Consider the following 12,978-nt stretch of genomic DNA (forward strand, 5'->3'; position numbering starts at 1 on the left):
AGTGCCTTGACCGCTTCATAAATGACTAATGTGATGGGTTTGAAGACTGCACATGAGATATGGAAAAAGTTAGAAACCTTGTATGAAGGAGATGCACAAGTTAATGTTTCTAAGTTGTAGAGTTTGAATGGAAAGTATGAGACATTGAAGATGGGAGAAGATGACAATATAACATCCTTTATGGAAAAAGTGAATGAACTTGTTATGAACATCAGATGTGCCAGTGGAACTCTTGAAGAAGATGAAATTGTTGATAAATTTTGATATCCTTGCTTTCTTCTTACAAAGCTAAAGTTGATGTTATGGATGAGATTCAAAGTGTGACTACTATTACAAGAGACATGTTGGTTGGGAAGCTTCCTGCATTTGAGTTGAGTGAATTTAGAGAATCACATGGTAAATTTGAGACTGCATTTAAAGCCTCTGTATCCGGGAAGTAGAAGTATGATTTGGGAGAGAGTTAATGTAGGGTTTCTAGATATGAGAGAGAAATGAGAGAGATGGAAGAACATCCAAGGGATTTGGATGAGCTTGAAGAACTTATTGCTCAGAGATTTCCTAAGGGAGCCAGTAAGTATGATGGAAAGTTACCTTTGAAATGTTTCTCTTGTAATAAGATAGGACATTTTGCTTCTAGGTGTCTTGAAAGAATGTCTAGATATGATAAGAATGATAAATTTGAAAGGCATGATAGATCTAATAAGAATGATAGATATGATAAGAATGATAAGTATGATAAGCCCTATAAGCCTAACTGAAAGTATAAATATCAGAAGAGATGTTATTATGTTGTTGATGAAGGTGTGATAGATGAAGAATCAGATAATGGGAATTCAGAAGAAGAATTTGTAGTTATCGCTATCAAGGAAGATGGTCTGGTACCAGTGAATTCTACAAGTTGCATTGTTGAGGAGAAAGCTTTGGCTGCTAAGATTGAAGAGAAAGATGAATGGGTAATAGACAGGGGTCATTCACATCATATGACATGTGATAAAAGAAAATTTGTGAATATGGAGAAGTATGATGGTGGTATAGTGATATTTGGAGATGTTAAAGCTCCTGTGATCCATGGTAGAGGTTCTATTTCTTTGGATGGTAAGAATAATATTGATGATGTCTTATATGTTGATGGTCAGAAGCATAATATTTTGAGTGTTGGATAGATGACTGACAAGGGATATGATTTACAATTCAAGAATGGTAAATGCAAGATTCTAAATGCCTCCGGAATAGAGATTGTATCTGGGACAAAGACTAAAGGAAATATCTTTCACTTGAATGCCAGTGAGAAAAGTTTGATTGCTCAGATTGATGAAAGTTGGTTGTGACATAGGAGGATGTGTCATGTTGATTTTAACTACATGATAAGGATAAGTTCTACTTGAGTCGTTACAGATTTACCTAAAATTGTAAAGCCCTCTAATCCGTTATCTTGTGCATACTGACTTGTGTGGTCCTACAAAAGTGAGAAGCATTGAGGGTGATAGGTATTTCATGTTGTTGATTGATGACTACTCTAGAATGATGTGGGTTACTTTTCAAATGGAGAAATCAAAAGCATTGGAGAAATTCAAGATATTCAAAGCTAAGGTGGAGATTGAGACAGGATTGAATTTGAAGTGTCTAAGATTTTACAGAGGAGGAGAGTTCACATCTAGTGAATTTCATACATTTTGTGAGAGAAATGGAATTAGAAGACAATTATCTTCTCATAGACCCCCTCAACGGAATGGAGTTGTTGAAAGAAAGTACAAAACTATTTTGGATGCTGCTAGAACTATGTTGATTGAAGGAAATGTTGCACAAACCTTTTGGAAAGAAGCTGGTAGCATTGTTGTTTACACATTTAACTGGGTGCATATAAAAGGTGATTCCGGTAAGACTCCTTATGAGCTATGGTTTGGACATGTTCCTATAGTTTGATATTTTAGAGTTGTTGGAAGAAAATGTTATATCAAAAGAGATGGGGATATAGGAAAGTTTGATGCAAGATGTGATGAGGGAATCTTCTTGGGATATTCTACTAAAAGAAAGGCCTACCAATGTTACAATAAGAGACTATAGAAGATAGTGGAAAGTGAAAATGTGAAGGTTGATGAATGTCATCGAAAGCATATTAGAGTATGCAGATATGAATTTGATGATCAAGACATTGTTCCTAAGCCTATGCAGATTGATATCTTAAAGAATAATGCTCTGGTATAGACAGTTAATCTAGATATTTCTGTTGTTGGTGAAGAAGTTCAAGAGCCTGAGAATCAAAACAATCTGAAGATTATAAGGTATGTGAGACTGAATCATTTAGAAAATCAAATTATTAGTGATGAGAATAAGGGTGTGATGACTAGGAGAAGACTTGTTGCTAAAGAGATATGCCTAATTTCCAAAATTGAACCTAAAGATATTGATGAAGCATGTAAGGATGAGATTTGGATAAAAGCAATGAAAGAAGAGCTCAATCAGATCAAGAAGATTAACACATGGGAGATTGTTTCAAGACCTAAGGACAAGAATGTGATTGGTACTAAGTTGGTGTTCCAGAATGAACTTAATGAGGTCAGTGAAGTGGTAAGAAACAAAGTAAGGTTGGTATGTAAAGGTTTCTCTCAGATGGAAGATATTGATTATGAGGAGACTTTTGCTCATGTAGCTAGAATTGAAGTTGTTATATTGTTGTTTGGATATGTTGCTTACAATAATTTCAAGGTTTACCAAATGGATGTCAAGTCAACCTTTTTGAATGGTGATTTGGAAGAGGAAGTCTACATTTAGAAACTGGATGGATTTTCATTATTAGATGAAGGAGACATGGTATGCAAATTGAATAAAGCATTGTATGGACTGAAGCAAGCTCCTAGCGCTAGGTATGCTAGACTGGATAAGTACTTGATGAAGTCAGGATTTCATAAAGGTACTATTGACATTAACTTATACTTTAAGGTTGATAAAGATAACATTTTGATTATTGAAGTGTTTGTGGATGATATTATTTTTGGAGGTGATGATGATTTGAGTATGAAGTTTGTTGATGATATGCAAAAGGAGTTTGAGATGTCTATGATACGTGAGATGAAATTATTCTTAGGATTGTAGATTACTCAGATCGGTAAAGGTATTTTCATTTCTCAATCTATATATGTGAAGGAATTGTTGAAAAAGTTTGGGTTAGCTGATTCTAAACTTGTTAGAACTCCTATGGTGACTGGATGCAAGTTGTCTAAGAATGATGAATCTCAAAAAGTTAATTAGACTTTGTATAGATCTATGGTTGGTGGACTGTTGTACCTGACTCAGACTAGGCCGAATATTATGCATTATGTTTGTCTTTGCACTAGATTTCAGGTTGATCCTAAAGAGACTCATGTTACTGTTGTGAAGAGGATTTTTTAGATACTTGAAGTGGACTATTGATTATGGTTTATGGTATCCAAAGAAAGATGATTTCATATTATGTGCCTATATTGATGCTGATTGGTCAGGTGATGTAGATGACTAGAAGAGAACTACCAATGGAACTTTATTTTTGGGGAATAAATTGGTTTCATGGGTGAGTAGGAAACAAGATCCTATATCTCTATCTACTGCAGAAGCTAAATACATTGCTGCTGCTAGAAACTATACTCAGGTAGTTTGGATGAACAAAATGTTAAAAGATATTATAATTGCGTATGATGAGCCTACAATTATTTATTGTGACAATTCAAGTGTTATTAATATTTCCAAAAATCTGCTATTGCATTCTAAAACAAAGAATATATCAATTAAGTATCACTTCTTGAGGGAGAAAGTTAGTGATGAGGAAGTAAAAATGGAGTATGTATCTACAAAGGATTAGATTGTATATATTTTCAATAAGCCTTTTCTTGTAGATACATTTGTCTATTTGCGAGAAAAGTTAGGGGATTCTACCCCTCTTGATGAGAACTAGATGCATTGAGATGCATAAATCCGGTGGACTTCAAAGCCTTATCTTATTATCTGGGTTGATGAGTTGGTGCTGCTACTCAACCGAGGTAGTCAGTGTATGGTTCAAAGTTAGATATTTTATTGGTTTGAGGAGAGAAGCATGATATGTATTTTTGTCTTTGGCATTGCTATCAAATTGGGAGAGAAGCATGTGAAAAATTGCCTTATCTTTGGAGCTTTGTCTACATAATCTTAGGAGGAGTTTGTTGATGGTGATTTATTCCTTTGCATTTATTATTTTTCACATTCACATGTTGCCATCAATGCTAAAGGGGGAGATTGTTGGATATTTCTATTGCTAAGATATGTTGTTGTCATTGATGTCAACATATTCTTGTGTTTTGGTGTTGCAGAGAATTGTTTTGGTGATTCGGTGTTTCCAGTGAGTTGATCTAGTTGGTTTATCTATTTACTATGTTGAATCAACTAGATATACTTCATTCTTTATTGATACCATGATGCCATGTGATTATTTGATCAAGTTGAGGATTCTGGTATCGAGATTGGTTTTCAGTGTTCAATATTGCAATGTTATGTTATTTGATCTGTTGTGCTCTGATATGATCTGATCTTGAGTTGCAGATTTGGGAGAGTGTTTTGTATTTTCATGTGTATCTTCCTTTCAAATGGTTCATGATTTTGTACTCCACAAGTTATCTTTCTTGTCTGAGTTGCTTCTATTGAGTGTTCTTGAGTGTGAGCATGTTGATCTGTGAATATTTGATTAAGTGGTGTTGGTGCATCTATTGTGGATGGTTCTAACGTGCATGTTGTTGTTTCCTAATCATGTTCTATTTTTTTTGGTGGTCCACATTGATCATTATGCGCGTTCTTGAATATCTTATGGGTCCAGTGATATTCTTCATGTTATGCAGTATTTTTGGTGGTGTAACGTGTTGTGGTTGATCTTAGTGAGGTTTATGGTGGTGTTGCGTGTTTGAGGAGTTGATTTGGGTCTATGCTATGTTGTCTATGGAATTGTATCAGTCCGGTGGTTAATTTGTATCATGTGATGTAATTTTATAATTAGGTGTTGAGGGTTTAGCCGACCTTGTAGTCAAGCTTGATGATTTGTATAAATAAGTGGTATATTTGTGGTTCGGTGATGTATGGGTGTTGAGTCTGCATAATCAGAGAGTGGTGTACGTGTGAAAAAGTGAATTTATCTTTTGGTGTGGTGTATTAAGTAGAGATTGTTGCAGGGAAGACACATGAGCTTAACTCGAATTGTCATTAGGCATTAGCAGATGCTATCTTTGTAGTTCATTTCAACCAGATTGTAGTCTGAATATCTTTGTAAGGTAGTGAACCTTCCCAGAGGGTTGTAGCCTTTTGGTTCATTGTAATTTGAGCAGTGAGCTCTAGGCAGTGTGCCTAAATGCATGTGCATTCCCCATTGTAATATTTGCACATACTAATGCAGAGTATCATCTTATTGTGGGTAGGTTTCCACTGTGGTTTTTCCCTTAAACGAATTTTCCATGTCAAAAATATTGGTGTTAGGTGTGTCGGTGTTATTGTGTTTATCTTTGTTCTTATTGTAGTTGATCAAATATGAGATTGTGCTTAAACTATTTAATCTGGTGAAAATTGATTCACCCCCCCTCTCAATTTTCCTTCCTTGTTGTTGCCAACATTGAATGTGGCATTGTTTTTGGGACACATAACCCATCTTAGATTGCATAGTTTTACTCCCTAAGTTGCACTTGAGAGGGTGTGTTGGCATAAATTTCTATTTACTCTTGCTAAAGTTCCACATAGGTAGCCTTTGCATATTTTCTAAGTGCATTGGTAGTTGTAACTAGGTTGTTGCACCTACCCTCTACCTACTCTTGCAACTCATTGGTGCTCTTATCTTGACTTTTCCTTTATAAGAAAGGCTCTTGTACATTTATACTTAGCTCAATATATTATCTATGGTGAAATAGTATTCTTCGTGATGTGTCTCTCTTTGTTCTTATGAAGTAGTATTTTTAGATTGAGATCTTGGTATAGGGTGGAAATCCTAACACCAACAAATTTTACAATGTGAATAGTAAAAAAATCTCTTTCGATGATGAACATTTTGACATCAATATATTTTGGTTTTTTTTGTTTTAACATATTTTTTGGCCTCCAATGTCAAAATTGTAAACTAAACTTCTAGGAATCATCCAAAGGGAACCTAGGTTAGGTAGGTGGGTTTGGTGTGGTCCATGACCATAGGGTTAATTTTGTGCTAGCTTACGTGGTCAACTTGGGTTCGCATACATTGAATTTTATAGAAGTCAATGTCATTTATTATGGTCTAATTATTATTAATGAAAAAAAACTACAATCAAATCATAATAGAAGGTGATTTGAGAATACGATCCTTTTTCTCAAGAATGAAGCGATGTCGGACTAGAAATGTGAAGAAGTGGTGGCCAAGTATAAGTCCCTCATTCGAGGAATCAATCACATAAACCTATATGACATGAGAGGGGAAGCCGAAAAAAATGCGAATAGACTAGCATCTATTGGACCATTCTCCAAGGATTTAAAATCTAGATGAATATCTTTGATTTACTAAATTTGGTCTGTGTTAGAATCAAAGATCATTGAGAGGAGGGGGGTGAATCAGTGATCTACCAAAAGTCAAATCCAAAAACTTATTCTTTATCCACTAGTTAACAATGCATAACAGAAAAGAACATAAACATGCAATACATAAACCACATATGCACAACACCAAAATATTTACATGGAAACCCGAAAAGGGAAAATCCATGGTGGGGTTGGGACCCACAATATTCATATACTATGGCCAAGAGTACATAAATATTACATACATCGGGAATGCACTTGCATTCAGGCACACTGCCTAGAGCTCATTGCTCAAAAGATATATGCCCAGAAGGCTACAACCTCTAGGGAAGTCTCACTAACTTACAATTTGATTACAATGAGAAAATACTATAAAATGAACTCTGAGATAGAATCTAACAATGTAGGAATGAGTTCCAGTTAAGCACTAGAGCTTTGATTGTACTCGCTCTGCAAATACTCTATTTCTGTCTCAGTCAGCTACCTGATTATCTGTAAACCAAATGTTCAAGTGAAACTGCACTCAATCGCACCAAAATGAATCACCACACTAGTATTATATCAAAAACCAATTGCCAAATCAATCTTAATAATCCAATCTTAACATAAATGTAATCTCCTTCAAGTCGGCTTCAGAAAGTGTAACGTGTCGTCACATGTCGGCTTCAATATTGAACAAAACATAGCACCAAACCAAAATATTATAATCACATGCTTCCTAAGGATCTTTCCATTCACCAAGAATATGAGATCAACCACCAAAGTCACTGCAATCATCGAAAATCATTCCAGACTAAAACATTATTGAGATAGCCCTATTTTACCAGTTAACCACCTACCAGTTAACTCTTGCTTCCAGATACGATGAATCATGATCACCGAATCAAATCACCAAGAAGAGTTGTCATCAATGACAACCCTAGACCAATAAGAAGCTACCGAAAGTCATTGGATGAGTGTTAATCACCAACAATCTCCCCCTTTGGCATTTATGGCAACACCTGTGAAAAATGACTAAGTGTAGAAACCTATGAAACTTGTACATCGAATCAAGAATAAAGAATAATAAGGCTCCCCCTTAGATCAACAATCCAAAAATCTACATCACTGAACTATACATTCCATACACAATCAACCTGCACATTTTTCACCTCATCTCTCCCCCTTTGACAAAAATGCCAAAGATAGGGTGTGCAGCAAAATATTATGTGCATATATACACAGACACCAGATGACCAAATCTATACATGCTTAAGGACATATGCATATGCCATCTTAAGAAACCCAAGATATGTGTTCCAACCTACCTACAACTTCTCTAAAATTGAAACAAAACCATTCAAAACATAAGCATGAAATTCTATAGCTGCAATATCAGTTGGCATCTCTCAAGACATGTTTTGAATGCAGTCCATTTTATGATACACTAAGGTGTCTAATCAGGGACCAATTAGGTTCCAGATTATACCTGTTCACCTAACCATTATCTCCTTCTCCTTCTCAAAATTCCTAATATATTCCATAATAGTCAAAATATGACCTTCAATACTGCCAATTAAGTTAGTTGTAGGATCATAAGATTGAGAAATCTGAGCTAACTATCCTTTGCAATTATCAATTTGCTTGTCTATTTCAGTAGTAAAATTTGTCAAAACTCGACAAGACTTATAAATTTTACCACCCTCTGCTAAGGCCTCATCAATTAGTTTTAATTCCTTTTCAAGTTGGACCTTATCATTGTTGATCATTTGAAAAAATGTTTGAACTTTGGCATCTTTAAATTTTTTCATAGCCTGTCGAGCTGATGCGTGGGTCAAAGTATCAAACCGAGTGGATATGTGATCTATTAAGTTATGAAGCTTATCAGATGAACTAGAATTAGCATCAAGTTGTAGTTCCAGTACCACCTATTCCAAAACTAAAATTGTTTTCTCAATCAGTCTCTTCTCTTCTAATTCTGATTGTGCTAACTCCTAACTGGCTTACACTTGGAGAGCAGCAACAACAATCATCCTTTCTATCATAGACATCTGATTGAAGGGATTATCAAAACATATTAAATTATGGAAATATCCCTTGGATTTTAATTTTGAATGTGTTAATTGCCATAAGAATCAGAGTTTCTGTTGCCTTACCCTTTCCTTTATCTAGTTTTTCCTATTCTTCCTCTACCTTTTTCTCAGCTTCAACCTGTCTGGATTTGTCTTATTTGGGTGCCTCTTATGCAATGGTGTCACCACTTGGTATACCAACCTCTACCTCAGCTGATTTATCATTCACCTCAAAAGGCTTGACTTCAACAAAATCCAAAATTTACATCTTGAGTGTCCTCCTCCTTATTTACCTCATTTATCAAAGGATTTTCTAACTGTGTGGCTTTATTTGATTAGGTTTTGCATTTCCTTGTCTAGATCTGGAGGATTCACCTTTCTCAAATCCTAGGCCTCGCATATCGTTTCTATGTCTCTAACTTTTCAACATCTCATCAAGCCTTGTTGAACTAGCTTTGAATTTGTCTTTGTATTCATTGGCAGTAGCAATTTCCTCCCTCAAGGTAGCAATCTATCTTTCAAGCTCTTGACCATTATTCCTTGATTGGGTCAACTCAAAATTCAACTAATTATTCTCATAGATAAGCCTGAAGAATTCATCAGCTCTTTCCTTCAACGATTGTGCCAAATTCTCTTCATTCTTCTTTTGGTTCTCAATTTCCTTCCTCTTCTCTCTAAATACACTTGCTTGATCCTTCATCTCACTAATGAATTCATCAGCTACATTCAGGTTCTTCTTCAATGTACAAATATCATTTCTAGCTGCATCAAGATCCTCAAGTGCCACATTGAGTTGTCTCTAAAAACCGGAATCCATTGAATCAATCTCCTGAATCTTCTTCAAGTAGCTAAGCTTCCTTAGAGGAACTAGGCTCTGATACCAATTTTTAGAATCAGAGATCACAGAGAGGGGGGGTGAATCAACAATCTATCGGAAGTCAAATCCATAAACTTATTCTTTATCCATCGGTTGACAATGCATAACAAAAAAGAGCATAAACATGCAATACATAAACCACAGATCCACAATAATAAAAATTTTACATGGAAACCCAGAAAGGGAAAAACCACGATGGGGCTAGAACCCACAATATTCATATACTATGGCGAGGAGTACATAAATATTACATAGATGGGGAATGCACTTGTATTTAGGCACACTGCCTAGAGATCACAACTCAAAAGATATATGCTCGAAAGGCTACAACCTTCAGGGAAGTCTCATTGACTTACAATTTGATTACAATGAGAAAAATCTGTAAAATGAACTCTGAGATAGCGTCTGACAAAGCAGGAATGAGTTTTGGTTAAGCACTAGATCTCTGACTGTACTCACTCTGCAAATGCTTTGTTTCTATCATAGTTAGCTACCAAATTATCTGTAAACCAAATATGCAAGTGAAATTGCACTCAATCACACCAAAACAGATCACCACACTAGTATTACGTTGAAAACCAATCGCCAAATCAATCTTATATCTGGTCTTAACATAAAAGTAATCTCCTTCAAGTCGACTTCATGAAGTTTAACGTGTAGTCACATGTCGGCTTCAATCTCGAACAAAACATAGAAATAGACCAAAAGATTACAATCACACACTTCCTAAGGATCTTTCCATTCACCAAGAAATTGAGATTAACCACCAAAGTCACTGCAATCATTGGAAGTCATTCTGGACCAAAACATTACCGAGATAGCTTTGTTTTATTGGTTAACTGCCTGCTAGTTAACTCTTGCTTCCAGATACGATGAATCATGATCATCAAATTGAATCACCAAGAAGAGTTGCCATCAACAAAAACCCTAGACCAATAAGCAGCTACCGAATGTCACCGAATGAGTGTCAATTGCTAACAGTTTGTGCAGCAATCTTTGAGGATAAAAAGGTTAATGACGGAGCATAATTCAAAAATCACCTTTTTCACCTTTTTAACTATCCTTTTGGCTATTCATTTTTTGTTAATGTGGCAAACATCTTTCTCAAAAAGTACTGTCAGTGTCCTTTTTCTTTGAGAGCGTTGTTATTTTCAAATAGTCAATTTTTGCATTTCCTACCTAGTTTATTCTCCAAAGTTCTTCGTGTTTGAGATGGGAGGGGACTCAATTCAAATGGAACTTGATACTTGCGAAGAATTCAAGATCAAACTGAAGGATTGGTAGGTAGTTAAAGGTAATATGGACAACTATGTCAAGGGCATGTAGGGTTTTGAACTGGAGCTTTTCAAAAACTTTGCCCAGGCTTGGCAAAAAGGTGAGGTGAATATTGAAAAGGTTGCCTTTAAAGTCACTTGAGACTTGATTGCAACCATTATAGGGATTTTTTGGGATGGTATAACCTACCCTAAGAAGCCAAAGGGATCTTACAAAGAGGAATTCAAATGATTCTTCAAGGTAGGTGAAGGCGTGTTGAGACTACAAAGTGGGTATAACCAAGAGGAGATCCCTAGCAAATGGTAGGATGCAACCTTGATGTTTATGCAATATTTCACTCTGGATGGCCGATAGTTCAAAAATTTCACATTTAATTTTCTTTATATTAAACCACCTAAGGTATACTATCTAGATGAACTTTTCTTACTGGGTTTTCTCTTCTTTATCTCAATTTGTTGCTAGGGCTAAGGCTAAAATCTCTTTGCTCCTTCATCAGGATTTAATTCTTAGGATTTATAATTTTCACCTTGCCTTGAACCCTCCTAGTGGGTCCCTATAAAATTCTCCTAATCCTCTACCAAGCCCAAATTTGGTGATTGAGATTTCTAGGGCCTCCATGGCAAAAACTAACCCTATTATTGGTTCCTCTTCTAAACCTAATCTCATCCCCACCTAATTTAATCTCTTAAGAGAATCAAAGAAAAAACCTTCTACTCCACCTTTTAAGAAGGTGGAGGTGTTGGAATTAGGTGATGAGGAGGAGGTGGTGTTTTGGAGTCTTCTTATGATGCAAAATCTAAATGGTCCTTGATGGCTTCTAAGGAGACCACCTCTCTTCTCCATAAATAGGATATTCTTAACTGTAGACACTCAAAATTGGACATTTTTCCTACGTCGCTAACCTAATTTTTAACATGTCTTCTATGTCACATTTCATCTTCATCATATGTTGACATTATGTCATTCCTCTGGTTTCAGTTCATTTAAAATCTAACCCTAATCAGTCTTCTTCATTTGCATTTGGTCCTAAATCATTATGATTGGCATTTTATATTTTAAATCATTCAAATTGGTCTCATCTTGACAGTTAGACTTAATTCCCTCTTTGTTGATAATTAATCAGTCATTAATTATCAACCTCTTTATCAATCAATTTCAATCAGTCCTTTGTGACACTCTATCAGCCTTTCATGGCACTTTATCAATTGATCTTATCAATTCTTTATCAAGTCATTGTCAATTAGTCTTATCAATATTATCAGTCTTTTATCAAAAGTCATTATCAATTTTGGGTCTTTTTCGATAATTAAATAAATTCAATTTATTTGATTAGCTAATTCCTAAATATGAATACTAAATTAATAAATTTAATTTATTAATTTATCATATTTATATTCTCATAGGAAGATAATAAATTTTATTTATTTAATTATCCCATATTTATCTTTTCAACCTACTAATTTAGAAAAATATGAGGATAAACAATTTTGTTTATTTATTAAATCCTCATATTATCTTTCTCGATTTGATTCTAGATTTCTTTTCTGATTTTTTCCGCTTTTTCTCTATCTCCTAATAGAAATTCTGCTGTGTTTGATCCTAGCTATTGATTGTTCTTGTCTTCAAATTAATCTCGTCCATCGATTCAAAATCCTCTTTCCTATAAATTGAGCTCACATTGCTCATTTTTGACATCCACATTTTGAATAACTATATGTTGTCAAATTAACTTCGAATCTTCAAATCTTCGCACCCTTGCTTTCAACACATTTACAATTTGGAGTTTGAGAGCCACATACTATTTGATTAGAGAAGCAAGAAGGACAATGGAGGGGATCATTTTAAGAATATGAAGGATGGTTTGCATTTTCTTACCTTATTTCCTTGTTTATGCTTTATTTTTGTACCTTCATTGATGTGGGATTTATGGATTTTTATTAAATGCCTAAATTTTCCTCTCACATTTTCTGGTGAACTTGATGTGAACTAACTAAATTTGTTGCCTTTTGAGTGTTTTTGAGGTGTTTGAAGGTTGAATCTAAAGAAAATAGACCTCTTTGTGTTGTTTTAGTGAAAATATTAGCTTTGCATGTGTGTTTTTTTGCAGGGAGAACAACACATTCAATGCTAAATCCATGCATTCGAATGATCTTATTTACATAAGATATATCTTGGTTTTGTTAGTGAAATGGATTTTTATGCAAACAAGATGACATTTTAGTGAGATATTTTGTCAAATTAAAA

This window comes from Cryptomeria japonica, chromosome 11 (genome assembly GCF_030272615.1).
Source record: "Cryptomeria japonica chromosome 11, Sugi_1.0, whole genome shotgun sequence".
In the NCBI taxonomy this organism is placed as follows: domain Eukaryota; kingdom Viridiplantae; phylum Streptophyta; class Pinopsida; order Cupressales; family Cupressaceae; genus Cryptomeria; species Cryptomeria japonica.